Here is a 12,623-nt window from a genome sequence, read left to right as displayed (position 1 = left end):
CTTCAGCACTTTTAAATATTGTTAAAGCAATTATGTTAATACTTGTTCTTAAGTACCAAAAGCCTTTATGACAGTTTCATTTATTTTTTCTAAAATGATGTCGAAGTGCACCTTTTGTATATTAACTACAGACAAGTGATGAGCTATTTGGCAGGATCTTAAACCTCAGTGAAGAAGAGATTTAATTATCTGAATATGATGTTGGTATTATAATGCCTACAATACTTAAATATTCCGTATTTCCTTCAGTGTTTTTGATGAAGGAGATTAAAAGCACAAGGGAAGGTATACTGCACATGGTAGGAAATACTAAGACCCAGTTGTTAATGTAGCATGTTTCTAACTTCACTGAGTTATATATCAGTTGCAACTGTATTTCCCCGACCCCCCCAGTGAAAACATACTGTTCATTCACTGGGAGTTCTGATTTTACTGGTAGACTTTTTATAACTCTGAGGAATTCATTAAAAATGTTTGTAACCCTTTGAAGTTCCACGTGTTCTACCATACATAATTACTAAACCATAAATTTATTTTTTGCTCTTTCCTAGTTCCAAGAAAGGCTGGTTATTTAATCTAGAAGTTTATAAAGACCACAGACTTCAGTGATGAACCCCATAACGTAGCTATCCAAAAAAAAAAAATGCTGAATATTTGACATGGAGAGAATGTGAGCAGCCACAGTATAAAATCTATGTAGTTAAACAATGTACCACACACTTTTAGAGGATTTAGTACATGAAAATCCTAGAACAATAGAATGTGCTGGAAGAGACCTTTAAAGGTCAACTAGTCCAACCTACCTGCAATGAGCAGGGACATCTTCAACTAGATCAGATTGCTCAGATTAGTGGGCATCTGCTTTGGTTTGCACTTTTTTCCTCAGTAGAAATATTTGCAGTGTCTTTGTTTGAACCAGGTGTTGAAAGCATAGCTGGTTGTGAAAAATTGACTCACTCGCACCTCCCTCCCCTGTTCTGCTGCCTGTTCTTCCAGGATCAGCCCAGTTTGGCAAGGGTTTCCTTCTCCTACTCAAACAGGCTTGGATCTGGAAGGTCTTGGTCACAGATGAACAGAAACAGGAAAAAATCCCTGCCAGCAACTTGTTCTGACATCTGCCTTGTTTTCTTATCTCTCTCCAAAATCCTTCCACAGCTAGGCTGGGGTAAATCCCCACTCTGACCTAGAGGATGTAGGAGTCTCCTGTTCATCCTGCTTCCTACCACACACCGCCCCCCCCCCCCCCCCCCCCCCCCCCCATCTCTGATTCAAATCTGGAAGCTGCCAGATGATTTTTAAAGAGCAGCAGATCTCTATTCTAAATGGTAAAGAGACTTACCCCAGAAGGAGAAGTCACAGCTGAAAGCTCTTACACATTCATTATAGGTTCTCATGTGCCTGTTCTTGGAGCATTTCCACCATTTTGTTTCAAATGATAGACACTTGTCAGGTTCTAAGGCCTCTGTTCCAATGGCAGCAGCATCTACAGAATTAGACTCTCTCTAATTAACAGGTTTGTTGGCAGTTTCTGTAGTGAGATCCAGAACTGATTATGGCTGAAGATGAATACGTTCCATCCTGTTCAGAATAGCTGTTTCTGGCCAAGGCTGATTTGCTGTAGTGGGAAAGAAAACTGGTCCAGGTTCTGATTCTGATGTGACAATCCTCTGAATAAAATAAATCTTCTGTCTTCAAGACCACCGGTTTGATGTCATCAATAAGCATTTAATTTGCCTTTATAACAGGTGATAAAGAAGAAAACTATTTCTAGTATTGCTGAATTCCCTGCTATCTGAAGCATTACAGGTTTTTCTGTGAGAGTGGTAACAAAGAAATCTGGTGGGCTATGGTTTTCAGAGACTGCTTGCTGCTTCTGCTGAAGAGGCAAAGATATTGTATATCATATCTTTGAGGCACATCACTGCTGAATGTAAATCAGCATTACTACCTCATTCATCAGCATGATGTCTTTAATTGTGGAGCTGGAAGATTAATCTACAATGTCTGGAAAATGGCCCAATTTTCAGGAGAAGCATTTGTATTAAATGATCAATGCAACAATGAAAAAGCGATTGTATGTAACCCTTGTATCTTATTTTGATCCGAGAAAAAAAAAAAAGCCAAGACTATAGCCATGAATAGGAACTATTTTTATTCCTGTAGGTTTCTTGATCCATTAAGATTATCACAATATTTAAGTGTTACATCATTGTACCTGACATCAAGCTCATTAATATTTATTTTTGTTGACTGAACAAACAAAAAGGGCAGTATATTAAATACCAAGCTATGTTAAGAGTTGGACAACATTTTTTTTTTTTTTTTTTTGCCTAAAGCCTTACAAACCTAGAATCTTTGTTCCTAAATACTTAACTGATATTGAAATTTCTCTTTTCCTTTTGTGAATCCTCAATACAAACAGGACAGAGTGTGAAGATGGATCAACAGTAAGACTTATTTTCTTTCACAATGAATTCCCGTGATTTGGTCCTTCTGTGTGGTCCTGTCCATAACTACATCTCCAGAATGTATATTTTACTGTGATTAAAGCATAGACAAACACTAACTGTGTCCACATATGCCAGGAGATGAGTGTGGGAAAATGTTTTCCTTATTTTTTCCCCTTTTGGAAAGCAGAACAAATATCAGGATATAGCCTCTTCATATCACTGGTGTTTCTTTAGTCATCCAAGCCTACACTGTTGTCCCTCTTTAATTTCAGCTGACTGAAATCCTTGAAGAGCAGAGAGAAACAAAACACAATTTCCACCACATAAAATGGAAGCATAGGGAGGAAGGAAGACAGGGTGAGATTGTATGGGAAGAGCTGTGAAACCAATCATAGTCAAAGGCTGCACAACCTCCACTGGCTGTGAAGTTTGTTATGATCTGTTTTTAGAAACTGAAATATTTTGAACTTTCTACAAGTAGACTAGAAGCCTTTTCTGTTAGCAAGACCTTTAGTGACTATGGAGATGCAGGCATAGCGTTTACCAAACAGTAAAGGGTGTCTCTCTGAAGTGAAGTCAGTTAGCTTCCATCTTCGCTGCAGCTGGTAGGGTTGCTCTGGGCTTGCTTTGCTCTAACCTCATAGGAGGGATCATATAAGAGCAGTATGGAGAATTTATTTAATTTGAAGCTTGTTACTGAAAAAAATAACATAGTTTGTAGCTGGTCCTAGCTCATCAAAGCAGCAAAGTTTCTGAGACCATCCTTCCAATTATCTGCTGAGTGTCTTCATTAGATGTCAAAATGTATGGTGTGACATCTTTTCCTTGACACATTACTAAGCAGTATTTTAACATGCATTCTTCATTTTTAAGCCTTCTACTAATAGGAAGGTTCCTGGCAACAACTTCAAAGTTACTTCTTCTTGGTGGTTTTGAAGCCACTTTCATCACATAGTGAACAAATAATACCAGAAAGATCACACTTGTGTGGTTACATTCAAGTTGTTTCAAATGTGTGGAGGATGTTAACAGTAAGAGTAACATCATTCTAGTGGGCAGTAGGAAGGACATACTCTGTCTTTTTTCCCCTGTTGCTTGCCAAATGCTGTAAGCTCAAAGGTTTTTTGCTGTTTTTCATTCTGTCCCCAGAGCATATACAAAAAGGAGTTCCAAAAAGTTTTAACTTTCAGCTTAGGTAACTGTTTTAATTGACTTGCTTCCTCAAGTTGACCCAAAATTTTTCCACTTTTTGAGCATCAGAAAAGGGGCTTTACAGATATTTGCTAGGAACCCATAATGGATATTGGACACTGCTGAGTAATTGTTCAGAGCCTTTTAGTGTCATTTTTGGAATGGAATTTAAGTCACAGGAGTCACACTGAGTTGTTGCCTGGGGAATTCTTGCTTTAGCTTACAGGGAAACCTTTTCAAACTTTACTGTAAAGATGTCTGGATCTCAACATTAGACTGCTCTTAAGATAGGAAGAGAAAAGCACAAAAAGAATTGGAAAGCTGAATTATCTTCTATTTCATGTTGGCATTTTTCTTTATTATTCTTTGCTTTAGACACTAAATACACACAATTTTTCTAACATCATCTCTGTTTTCTTCATTTGGCCCTTGAAGGCTGCTGGATCAGAGAAAGCTCAGGTTTTCTCATCATTCCAATTACAGAACATGTGGAAAGCAAATCAGTTTGAATTGCTAGTTAGCTGGCAGTGTGGGCTCAAGCCTGAACTTCCATTTTGGTATAGACATGCCTCGTGTTTCCATTCCACTAACACTGCTGCAGTCATATCTGACATACTAAATGACATTGTGTAGTTTTATTTTGAAATTATTTGGAAAAAGAAGTTAGAGACTTGTTCCCTGCTCTATGATGTTCATATAGGGAAAAAAATAAAACAACCAACAGCAGCAGCACACTCAGTCAATATGCAACAGTGGCTTTTTCCTACACAGAACACAGTTCTGGACATGTGAGACTATGTACTGAAACCCATCAGTATTTTCTGAAGTACTTTTTTTTACTTTTTTGAGTTTTAGATCAGCTGGCTTACATTTGAATGTAATAGACCTCATTTTGCACTTTGGTTTTTGGTCAATTTTAAACTACATTTTTTTTCTTTGCTAGTTTAGGATTTTATGGATTGGTGGTCTGCTTTAATCAATTCTTATCACATTTTCTCAGATCTTTCAGTTAGTACTTAGCCATGTTTTGTACACTAATTTCTTTCAGTTCCCTTTACAATTCAGTTCTCTTAGCTGTGTATATTACTGTTGTGCTAACATTCTCCTCTTCAGTAGTGTTTCTCATGTATTGAGACAGAACACTGGAATGTGGCAGACTGAAAAAAATTCCTTTTAACTTGTTAAGAGATGTTGTTTGGTTCAGTTGGACCTTCCACGTCTGCAGTCACCCTCTCTCACATTTCTCCCATCGCTACACAGAGTCCTTAAGCCAGACACATTTATTACATTCTCCAAATTCTGAAATCGTATTGTTCCCATTTATTTTTTTTTTAATAATTCCCTAATATGGCTTCTAGGCATCCTGAGTAACAGCTGATACTGGCTTCGTTGTATAAGCTTGTTGCACACATCTGGCTTGCGGTGTGTTCCTGCTAAGTGTTTCACTTAGTCTCATTTTCCTGTGCATGTTCTACTTGTCTTTTTCAGACTGGGAATTTTTGTTTTGTTTGACTTGCTCAGCAGTTTTTAGGGGATTTTTGCTTTACCTGGAATGCATAGGGATTAATAATTATTACAATATAAATCCACTTTCTGTGTGTCCTCAAATTTATTTTATCTTATCTGTAGTTGCTGTTAACTGTATTCTTATTTATCTGTATATAAAACCACTGAAATTATGTTCTAGGTAGTGCAAGCATTTTGGTCTAAGCAGTTACATTGCTGCGGTGACTGTAAAGGGAGTTCTCTGACAAAGTTTAAGAGAATGAATCCTTTGCTATTCCTAACCCTAAAATACTATTAAACATTCATCTAATAAAATGTGAATGACGTCTCCATGAGTCATCTGCTTTGGGAGAAATTCTAGCTGGTGACAGTCCTAATCTAGTCAAGTATCAGATGAAGTAACAAAGTCCTCCTCATACATATTCTTCTAGGAGTGAGTCAGATGTCTGGCCTTTCCCTCTATTGCTTTTCCTATGCTTTCACAGAGCAAAGATAATGTATATAGCGTAAACCAAACAATTATCACCAGATAATCCCATTTCTTCAAGGCTCCACATTTTTGTTTGAAAATTTCTTTAGAAACATACCAGACTTTTTTGTCACTATGATTAACATTCTCCACATTTTGGACTAGTCTCTGTGTAGAGTATATGTAACTATTAAAAACACAGAATGAGATTTTATTAACTGGACATTAACAGAATGAGACGCGTAGAAACAAAAGGAGCATTAGAGAAATTATGGCTATAATTTACAGGAGGGGGCTAACCTTTTAAAATTATTTAGCTGTTCACTGTAATAAAATAAATTATGACAGCCTTCGACAATTAGAGAGGATATGCTAAGTTACCAAGAATTCTGCAATCAGTTGATATTACAAAACCCTGTTCTTCCACTGCAAGATATGAATGTAATTTCCATGACCATCACTGCAAATTACTGTGGGTTGCCATGGCAGGATAAGACCTGGTATGCTCACTTATGAAATTATATTGTACCTGTGCAGTAATTTATCTATAAGGTCTGAAAGGGTAGCATAAACTGATACACCATAAGAACCCCTCTAAACCTTTGAGGAAAATAGCTAGATCTTAGTGGCAAGTAAAAGCTGTAAAGTCTGCCTGCTCCCTGAAATACACTTGCTGTTTAAAACCAAAATTACTTTGTCCCCATTCCTACTGGTTATAACGTGTGATACAGACTGGTACAGACTTACAACAAACTGAGCTGCCAGGTGTCATCCAGACTGCTAAGGGAACTGCTCAAAGTCATCCATGCGATTAAACTGTGTTTCCTAGCAGAGGTGGCTTAGACCAAGTAGCACCGTCTCAAAAACTGCTTAGCCGCTGGCCGGGGCCTTTTCACAGCATGCAGTCTAGATGTGATGACCCTGATTTGGGAAGTAAGGCAGTTCAGCTGCACAGACACGAACCATGCTGCGATGGGTTACTCCCAAGCCTGAGGGTAATCCCTCACCTGGTTCTCTCGATTAGTGCAGACACAGCCTGGAAGTATTCACCTGACTTCAGACAGTGCATATGTTGTTTGAAAAGAGCTGAGAAAGAGTGAGGGGCATACCTAATAAACTTTTTATCTTTGTGCATTATGAATAATTGTAGCTTAAATTCATTTTCTTGAGTGTTTGCATACACTCTGGATTTGCATTTTCACCTCAATAAAATCAATCACTTAGAGCTAGCAAGTGTTTGTTCTGCTTTGCATCACCTATAAACTGCATTGACTTATTATAAGTGTTCTCCATTGTAGCCGGTACAATTTTACATACTATAAATCAGGATAGTTGTCTTTATGTCTGTCTACAGCCGTAATATTTCCTACTCGATTGTCACCTGCAGTACAATTATTTTATCCAGGGCTTCTTGAGATTTACTTTTGTTAGGCTCACAAACACCAGTACTGCCTAGTGGAAAGTACATTAGCTGTGTGATGTGCATGAATCTTTTCCCCAAACCGCTCAGAAAAGCGCTGGTTTCTCTGTGTGATACTGTTTTATATTGATCAGGTAATACGCTAAAAAATAATGCTAAATAATTTCCAATTATGTCATGAAAGTTGAACCAATAGAATGAATATAACTTCTAATAATATGTTGATTTTTTATTATTTAATTATTTCATGGTGATTAGTATACATCATCCAGAATCTTTTTATTTCTCTGATGTCTTTGCCATTTTGTGGTTTGCTTTTTGAATTCTAGCATCTCTGCTCCACGTTCTTCTGTTTTTTTCAGTTCTACCATGAATGAAAATATAGAACAAGGTTAACTCGTGAAGTTATGTAAAAAAAACTTGTATTTTTTGTTTTGGGAAAATCAATTCCTGTTCTCCATTTGGCAGCTTTGTGACAAAATCAGCTATAAGAAACCAAAACCCCTGCACAATTTATTGAAGTACTTTAGGTGTCATGTATGCTACTTCATGTTATCGGTCCTTTGATAGTAATGTTAAAGGAAAATCATCCTTTAATCATTTGGATGGCGAGACCCAGATACTCTGTACGCTCTGTCCACGAAGATGTACATGAAGCTGACGTGTTGTGAATCACCATGGGTGAGTCACTGGGTGAACATAAACTTTTTACGATGTTTTCTCTTGAGTAGTGCAAGGAGTTATAGAAACAGTATTCTGCAGTTACATTTTCTATTGCTGTAATTGTCACAACCAGCAACAAAAAAATTGTTAACATTGTCTGCCATTGAGCAACAATACATGGTATTTCATAAAGGCTTTCTAGAGCACCTGCTCAAGATGTAGAGACAATTCTTTTTAGCTCGACAGTTATGGATTTGCAACAAGACTACTGCTTTTTTTTTTCAGTTTATGCAAGTAAGTTTTCTAAACTTATATTGAAAAGAGCAAGGGAATGTATTCTGTGGGCAAACCAGATTTCATCTTATGGCTGTTGCCCTGGTGAAATATTTTCAGTAAATCACAGTCTTTATGCAGTCCTTGGATCTTCTGCAATCTCAGCTGCCACTGCTGTATAATGTACATTGATTTTTATTTGGTATTCAGACAGAGAGAAAACTGTTTAATCATTTGGTTTCTGACTTGTTAATAAAAAATCTGTCTTCTTTAATAAGTTTGTTTTAGATAAAACTACAGTCTCTGCCACAATTTGACATACTTTCTTATGTTTTTTAAAGTAACAAATGATGCTGAGGATGAGACAATATCACTGTAATTTCTTCTTACCAAGAGAATGCGTTTGTGATTTGCAGTGCTGTTCAACACACAGAGAATGAAAGCTATTTAATCATTCTCCATATGAATTGTAAATAAAGTTTTACAGTTGCCCCGCATCACGGGAAAGAAGAAAAAGGAGAGAGAGACCTTTGCTCATTACAAGAAAACCTTTTCTAATAGTGCAGAATGACAAGTCTATTCTATAATGTGAACATCTTTTATATCACTAACAGTTTTCCACCCCATCACATCTCATTGATATTCTGCTTCATTAAAGTCTCATGACAGAAAAGTTATTAATAGGCAGAGGTAATTTTATATCAGATTGGGAAAAAAACCCAAGCCTAATAATATAATTACTGATATTATATGATAGGAAATCACTAATATGATTAGAAGTGCCTGACGGATTATTGTAAGAGTTTTGATAAGGTCCACCTGAGTTTGGAGGAGTCAGCTGATCCAGGTCCCGGCTACTGCAGGGAGCAAGGAATGGAGGAAGCAGCAGGGTTGGACTTGTCAGATGAGCATAAATCCATTTGTTTTAATGGGTCTGCAGCTGGTTTGCCCTTTGTAGCTGGACTGTTCTCTCCATTAAAGATGTTCCTCCAATTTAGCACTTGGTTCTATAACAATGATTATTATCTGTAAGTGTAGATAAGAATTTGTCAATAAGATAGTGAATTAGATTTTGAAATACTCCAGGTTAAAGTTTTCAGCAACATCTACTGTTCCACATTTCATTGACTGTAGAGAAAAAATTAGTCCATAGAGCCAGATAAATCCCTTTTGCACTTGTACCGGTGCAAACCTGGGACACCTACAGTGAAATTGTGGGATAGCAGCTGTTTTAACTAGGAGGAGTTTCAGACAAAAGGTATGTAAAAGGTTTGTTCAGTGTGAAGGCATAAGAGTTGCATTGTCTTAAATGTTCAACTGCATCAGCTCAGTGGACAAGAATTCTTTAGGCACTTATAAGACTAATTTTTAGACAAAGCAGCTTGGAATATGTGAGCAGATATCTTCCCAGAGGTGCCTTGCGCACAGCTTCTATGTTGCGTGATGTGCAACAGCTTGACTGAAAATGCAGAATTTTCTAGATTTGGTGAAATCTCACAGGGAGTGAATTTCTGCTGCTATTGTCATGTAGGTGACAAAGTGGTTGCTTAGAAATGTCTTAACGAAGATGCTATCTGACGCTCTGTAAACATATTTTATGTTTCTCAGCTGGAAATTTATAACACAATATGCTTGGCATTGTGGAGAGTTTGTTAGATACCTGTAACGAAGTTGTGATAGAAATCAATTAAAGGAGAACCAGTTTTCACCGTATCCAATGAGAACAGATAAGAGAGAGGCATATTAACAGGGGAAAAGACAAAACTGAATATCAGAATAATACAGCAAGGGAAGAAATTAGATATTGTTCTCTATAAAAGGCTAGATAACTGGGTAGGATTATTTTCTTTATATTATCAGAACAGATTAAGAATAACTTTTCTCAAATAATTGAAATTATATCAACATAATTCTGTTTAAAATAAGATTATATGAGCTTTGACCCCTTCAGGCCATACCCACCAGTTCAGTAAGAAGTTCACAGGCCTGTCCTGGTAACGGGGGCAACAATATTTATTGCGAGTTTTTTTCTCAAGAAAGTTCAAGAAAATGTTGTACGTTCCTTTTGTTACTGTGCCTTTATGAACCTTAACTCATCGACTGCTTCTTAGTGATAACCAAATAGTGCCAAGGCATGGTCTTGGACTGTTTCCAACAGTTGCTAAGTTATAAGCACAGTTCATGGCATGGTCTTGTCTTGTGACAATGAGGAATCTCCCAGACAATTCCCAGACTCAGCCTGAGGATGAGCATGAGTTAGGGACTATCTACAACGGGTATTTTGGCTGCAATCTTTCTAGTTTGGAAGGTGAGACACATTAACTATGCAGACACGAGACGTACTGTGCCAGATAGATTCTTGTCCCTTTTATTTACTAGCGTAAATGAGACACACTAGCTATGAAATTCCAACCAGGAGTAGAATAGCACAGCTTCTTGTAAGCTTCCAAGGGTTATGATTGAAAAACTATTGTTGTCTTTGAACATAAAAAAAACCCACAAACCTAAACAAAACCAACTGTTGTTTTTTGAAAGCAAAAGATTTCAAAAGGTAGCCTTTTGCTTTATAATCATCTGAATATTTTCCCTGCCCCCAGCCTTGTTTTATGTTTCTGGTACTGCATTGAGGCAACCTTGTAATTATGAATTATTATTAGTTATAGAGTAGCTACCAATTATGACATAATTTGCATATAGCATATAGAAAGTATTATACAAATTGTATTATACAAAAAAACCCCATCATGCACATCAGTGCATGTCCAAAGACATCTTTTAAGATTTGCTGGCCTGTGATAAAACCCCCTCAACTCTGCAGAGTGAATGCACAGTTCCACTTAAGTCCTCTTTGTGCTTCCTGTCTACCAAGAGTGGATTTCAGACATCTGATCAAAGAACCCGCTTTTATTTCAGAACCGTGAAACCTAAGAGAGTTAATGCCTATTATGGTCCTCCATTTAAACATTTACTTTACCCAGTTGGTCTTGTTGCAATTGTAGAAGATAAGTAAAAATCACTAGATTTGTTTTTCCCTGCCCTCTCCTTTTGCTATTGCATAACTGTTGTTAAATTCCAAATAATGAAAAGTCTTTACTTGTGTTTTCCTTCTGCTGGTGCTGATTCCACTGTGACTTGATCTCAGATAAGTGGTTCTTTAGACTTAGCAGACATGACCCTAGCTTAACAAACACACTGAAAATAAGCTTACATTTTTTCTGCCAAACTCAAGGTGTTAGAGAAAGGGTCAGAGAGTCTCCGAGCTTTGAAATTATTCTGCTTTCTTCTCAGATGTTACAATTTACATCTTAACTCTCTTAGCTTGGTGGCTAGCAAAGGAAGTGTCCCTTCACAGTTGGAAAACAGTGTAACGTGAGCAAGCAAGGACCCAAACTTGAAAGTGAAAATAATAATTTGCATGCTAATCCTGAAGCTTATTTTCTCCCAAACCAGAAATAGTTATAAGATATCAGACCATTTGGGTAAACCTCTGCTGAGAAAGTGTGTTGATGAATGATTCCTAAAACATGTTTTTGCAAATATTATAGTGAGGAAATACAACAGGACTGTGGAGAGCAATTATTTTGCTAAAAATTGGTAGTTTATACCACTGTGAGACATATGTAATAACCATGGATCATATCCTTGCCTAGAGAGAAACCTTATGCACTGCAGATTATGGGACAAGGAAGGAAAAAAAGGTGTTTCCAATTTCTTAATCCTTGGGACGTCTTCAGCTTGTGGGAGTTCTGTCAGGAATCCTTTGAGTACAGCATTTTGAAATGCATGCCAGATTGTAAAGTCATGCAAAGGTTTCTTACCCATTCAATAAAACCTGAAGATTAATTCCTTTCATGTTTCCTGCAGAAGCACATATTCTAGAATTAGTATCAGAGACAGATAACTGTTTTCTTAAATCCTGCTGACATGCAGCACAACAAACAGCCTGGCTCTGTCTTCCTAAGGACCTCCTCACAGGTATTGGAAAGTTGCTGTTTAGTCCTTCAGAAGCTGGCTCTTCTCCAGGCTGAAAAAGCCCTGCTCCTGTGTCTTTCTTCATAAGGCCAGTGCTTCAACCTCCTAAATACCCTCATAGCCCTCTGCTGGATTTTCTTCAGTTTGTTGATGTGTTTCCTGAATTGGGAGGCCCAAAACTGGGTAGGGTGTTCTAGATGCAGTCTAAAATGTTCCAAGTGGAAGGGGATAATCACTTCCCTTGATCCACCAGTTGTGCTTCCGTTGATGTAGCCAAGGATCTTGTTGGCTTGCTTTGCTGCGAGAGTACCTTGCTGGCACATGCTTCGTTTGCTGTTTACATGGAGCCCCAGGTCCTTTTTGGCAGAGATGCTCCCTAGCTAGTTGGTACCCAACCTATTTTGCTGTTTTAAGGTGCTATTTCTTTTCAGTGCAGGACTTTGAATTTCTCCTTGCTGAATTTCATAATGTTCTTGTTGGCCCATTCCTCCAGCATATCTAGGTCTTTCTAAATGGCAGCCATGCCCACCCTGTCCTTGAGAGTATCAGCTGGTTCCTCATTTATAGTCATCTGCAGATTTACTGGGCTCCATCATCTCTTCCTCGTCATTGGAGGAGATGAGTGAATTTTAATGAAGATCTTAAACAGGAGAGGTCCCAGTACAGTCCCCTGAGGCAC

This window comes from Falco punctatus (assembly GCF_963210335.1).
Source record: "Falco punctatus genome assembly, chromosome: 10".
Classification (NCBI taxonomy): domain Eukaryota; kingdom Metazoa; phylum Chordata; class Aves; order Falconiformes; family Falconidae; genus Falco; species Falco punctatus.
This window is presented reverse-complemented; position numbering follows the sequence as displayed.